General features: G+C 43.7%; 1 non-coding gene across 1 annotated transcript; it reads left to right on the forward strand.

Moving 5' to 3' along the window:
* The first annotated feature begins 324 nt into the window (after positions 1–324).
* trnal-caa (transfer RNA leucine (anticodon CAA)) lies at positions 325–438 on the forward strand. Its single transcript has 2 exons — positions 325–362; positions 393–438. It is a non-coding gene; the product is annotated as a tRNA-Leu (tRNA).
* Positions 439–5,052: the final 4,614 nt, after the last annotated feature.

Below are 5,052 nucleotides of genomic sequence, written 5' to 3' on the forward strand. Positions count from 1 at the left end.
TGTCATGATCAACTCGCACTCAATGTTTTCAGATTCAATACGGTCTATTAACGTTTCTTCCCCGCTTCACTACATGTAAAAATAATGAGTCTTCCAAGCGTTCTCATTCATCCCAGCAAACCTCCTTCCCAAATTCTTGCTGAGACGCGTCTCACGAGTCTTCGATCTGTAATTATTTTGCTTCACTTCCCAAAGAAGCTGCCTAACCTGCGAAACTGTAACAAGCTCGCGTTCATTTCCGATTAGCGGGATGATATGTGTGTTTGTGCGTAAATAACTTTGCCTTCAAATCAGGGATTCATTCCGTTCCCAAACACAACAGTAGTCAGGGTGGCCGAGTGGTCTAAGGCGCCAGACTCAAGGTATGAAAATCCTTCCGACAAACGCGAGTGTTCTGGTCTCCAGCTGGGGTCGTGGGTTCGAATCCCACTCCTGACATCTTTTGTTGTTAAACATTCAATCCAGGTGATGTTATTTCTGCAACAAAACGTAGGTTCTTAGTGTGGATTAGGAAAACGGTAGAATAGATTGTGGCTTTTGACCCTGCTCATCACAGTACAACAGATCATCGCACACCGATTTCTGGGTGAGCGATTTATTCAGAAACAATTCCATGGAGAAGGATCTCGGCCCGTAACGTCGACTGTGTACTCTTTTCTACTCATCTAATCAATATAGAATAGTGTTTAAAGTGAAATCATTGGCTGTCGGAATATTCAATGGATGGGGACGTGAGTGTAAACTGTTCTTGCACCTGTCGGTGCGAGTCCGGAGGCTCTTTTACCTTCTACCTAATGGCAGCAGCGTAAAAAGAAAATTTCCTGGTTGGTGAGAACCTCTGGCGGTGGATGCAGTTTTCCGATGACAGCGTTATGCAGATGTGCTGAATGTTTTGTAGTGCTTTACCCGTGATGGACTGGGCCAATCCGCTAAACTTTTGAAGATTTTCCTTCAAATGTATTGCTATTTCCGTACGAGGTCGTGATGCAGGTAGACAATCTATTCTCTACTACACATCTGCAGAAGTTCATCAAGGTTTTTGAGGCCATGGTGAATCCCCGCAGTTCCGTAAGAAAGTAGAGGATATAGTAATACCTACCAATTTAAAATTACTTCCTCCAACGAAAACTGGCTCAAGGACCTGTGGTTTTCCCTCTCCTCAAGACCACAATCTGTCCTTGGTCTTGCCGACATTGAGTGATAGGGTGTTGTCACATCTTCTTCAAAACAATCCCCTCTTAGTTGAAATGTATGCCCTATGATATAAGGCATGTCACCTCTGGGATGGAGAGAGCTTCTGTGTGCTCTACCTTCATCTATGCCTCCCAAAATCTAAGAGACGTCTATCAGATTCACACTCAGTCTTGCTGCTCCAGAGAAAAAAAACAACCAAAGTTTGTACAAACTCTCGTCATCGCAAAAAAACGTCTAAATCAGGTATCATCTTGTTAAATCTCTTCTGTACACTCTCCAAAGCCTCGTCATCCTTTTGGTGACAGATGACCTAAACTGTGTGCATTACCAGTTTCAGTGCTGTGGTGCTGTGAGCTTTAAATTCTCACATGCTGGAAAACCTGAGAAAAGGCATCACGCCCATTTTCATTTCAAATCCCACGATATAGTGTGTGTTGTGTATGTATACTCTCTTACCAAAGTAGTCATTCACTCTATTATGTAAAACACAGCTGTTCATGTGGGTTTGAAGAGAGTTGTCAGAGTGGCCGAGTGGTCTAAGGCGCCAGACTTAAGCCGAGAAAGTCGTTTCATAATAGACGCGAGTGTTCTTGTCTCCACCCGGAGACGTGGGTTCGAATCCTACTCCTGACAACTGTTGTCTTTTACACTTGGTGTTTTGATAATGTAATCACTAATTTTATTTTAGCGATCAAAGCATGGGTTGGGAGGATGAGAAAAACGCAAGAAAGATAAAGGTTTTGTTTTAGTCACAGCAGAGAGCAGTACAACGGGTCACATCACATCGGATTTAGGCTGCCGAGTTTGAAGAGAAAGAGCAATCTGTGAAGAGTGTCTGTGTCACCTTCTCAACCATGGCTGTCGGGTAGGAAGAACTACGTTGGTGCCATTCAGACACGTTGTCGGTCGCTATACTGAAAAGGCATTTCACATCGTCGTTCTTACCTGTACATCTGCCGCCGAGCTCAGCATCGTGCGTTTAACACCACTCTGGACTTGGGAGTATCGGATTGATCATTCTGGACTGGATTATATTCTCTTTCAGTGGTTTAATAGGCCACTCTTCCTTTTTTTTGCAAAGCATATGTTTTAAGACATACAGCGCGGAAAATAGCCTTCGGCCCAACTGGTTCAAAGTTAAAAGGAGAAAGTACATTTTGCAACACAGCAGATCTATATACATATATCACTATATACAAAAATGAAATTCACTTTCCCGCGGGCATCCAACAAACACAATGAAATCATTGACGGACCGTGGTAACAGGACGGTCAAAACACACAATGTGTATAACACAACAAACTGTGCAAACTCAAGCGAAATAATAATGATAGTAGCAACATTGATTGTTGTTTTACGCAATAATCCAGGGCGACTACGAAGCCCACTAGAATTTCTTTAGATATAAACTCCTTCTCAAAACAACCAGATGAATAACACATTGACGAAGGATCGAATATGAACGATTTGAAATTATTCACATAAAGCTGCAACGTTTAATACAGATAGCAAAAATGATTTCAAAAGTTATAAAAATAAAATCTGGACAAGATAAGCATATCAGATTAAACAAAAAGGAAATTGCAATTGAGGTAGCACAATATAAACTAGTACAGCAGGATGCAATGCAATTGATGGATGGATACTTTTACTTTATATCTTTATGATTTGGATGATCTTACGGGCCGGTTTGTGGACTAGATGAAGACAGGTGGAGATGCAGGAGATCTGCAGGACGTAGAGAAGCTACAGAAGAACTTGGACAGATTAGGAGAATGGGCAAAAAAGTGACACATAGAACACACTGAAAGGATGGGCTAGCATTGGAGACATGGCAAAGGTAGTTTAGAGAATAATTCAGGATGGAAAGACTGATAGCTGGAGTATTTGATGGCTCTGGTCCTCTACGCACGACAATTCAGAAGATTGAGTGTTTCTCTACTCACGGTGATCGGGAAGATTGAGTGTTTACCCTACTGATGTCCCTATTTGACCCTTCCTGTCTACTGGAGGTTGTCTCCCTATGTCTATCACTCGTGTCTTCCGGCGGCTTGGGTCCACCTGGTCCAGGAATAAACCTAGCTTCCTGCAATTTCAGCAGATGCTGAAACCCATCTTCAAACTCCGCTCTAAGCAACCAGCGAGACTTTTCTCAGAAAGGCGTGTTCTCCGTTGCTCTAATAGTGTGGCAGCTACTATTGGAGAAATCAAAATCAGAACCCTCAGTAGAAAATGTTTCTTCGCCTTCCAACGTTTCCTCAGTTAATCCCCTTTTCTATTCCTCGAGCATTCCGGCAAATGCAGGGATTCCTGTTACTCTATCTGCATCCAGTACAAAAGATAATAGGTTCAGACTGGGTGTACCTCACAGTTCCTCCTATCCGTTCATCATCCTACTTAGCAGGAGCTGGCACCTTCTCAAAAGCAGCTCTGTACACAGTGTGAATGGACAAGGGGTCCAAAAACTTCTTTCAATTTCTCTCCTCGCGTGCTCTCAGGAGCATTATCACATCGGCAGTATTTGTTCCTACAAGAATAGAAGCTCCATCCTTCTCAATCGGATCCGGGTAGAGCAAGACTAGTGTGTCAATAATCTCAGTTACTCCAACATCTGCTCCGTAAACTCCAGCTTCAACAAGACGTAACCATTGTATGGATACTCATCAGTACTAAGCCCCGGAATCTCGGGGCAGTGAGTGACGTCAATGGTAAGTGCGCCCGATACCGGTCGGAACAGGATCTACAAAGCAAAGTAATTTGAGAACCTGCATCCACTGTGGCTCCAGCATAAACACCTTCAGTCCGTAGAGATACACCAGAGTATAGTCTCACTAGCCCTTCAGGAAGAGTGTTTTGTACTTTAGTACTGTTTCCTTTGATACTCTAATCGTCTCCATGACGTCAGCCTGTTCCTTTACTGGGTCCCTCCGCAGCTTGATCTCTTTTCGTCGCTGTTTGATTAACCGCTGAATTGTTTTCTGAAGGTTTTCCTGTCCTTCACACCCCCGCTTCTCCACATTTGTACAGAAAATGTCGGTCACTTCCCTGGTATAGGGGTCCTGCTCAGTAACATCGCACCCGTGTGTCGGGCTTCCTATCGGCCCTTTGTGTTGCAGCAAACGATATCATCCGAATTACCGCGGCCCACAGATTTTTTCCCGATATCTTGCAACACCCGCGGTTGTGTGAGATTTGGGGCGCTTTAGCAACAGTGGCTACTACCGAGGACTTTGCCCTGATCACGAAGGCCTCCCGTTCCTCCATCATGTTTTCCTCCTCGCTAACTTCTCGGAAGAATTCGGTACAAATATGTAGGATTCCGCAATATTCATATCATTCGAATACCTACAGCAATCACGTCATGTTGCACACTACCCCCTGTATCAGACGCTCCTGTGCCCGTCATAGCCCCCTTTTTCCATCTTATTTTTCTTTCTTTACCCGTGGAATCCCTTTCTCTCCGCCACCTTAAACAACAACAGTAAAGCTGCGTTCCCCGTTACAACAGAACCTCCTGTGTTCCAGCCAGGGATGTCACATTCAGTCCATCTATAAACGTCCAAATCCTCACTTCCCTACATGTGAACACAGCGATTCTTCCCAGCGTTGTCATTCACCATTACAACCTCCCTCCCAAATTTCTGCTGATACGCGTCTAACGAGTTCTGATCTGTAATTTTAACACCTCTTCTCTTTCCACAGATGCTGCCTAACCTGAGAAAACTGTAACAAGCTCGTTTTTATTTCTGATTTCCAAGATGTGTTTGTGTGTAAATAACTCTGTTCTCAACTCAGGCATTCAATCTGTTCTCAAACACAACCATTTGTTTTGGATGTGAAGTGGGTGACGCAAAGTT

The sequence above is a fragment of the Mobula birostris genome, chromosome 13 (genome assembly GCF_030028105.1).
Source record: "Mobula birostris isolate sMobBir1 chromosome 13, sMobBir1.hap1, whole genome shotgun sequence".
In the NCBI taxonomy this organism is placed as follows: Eukaryota; Metazoa; Chordata; class Chondrichthyes; order Myliobatiformes; family Myliobatidae; genus Mobula; species Mobula birostris.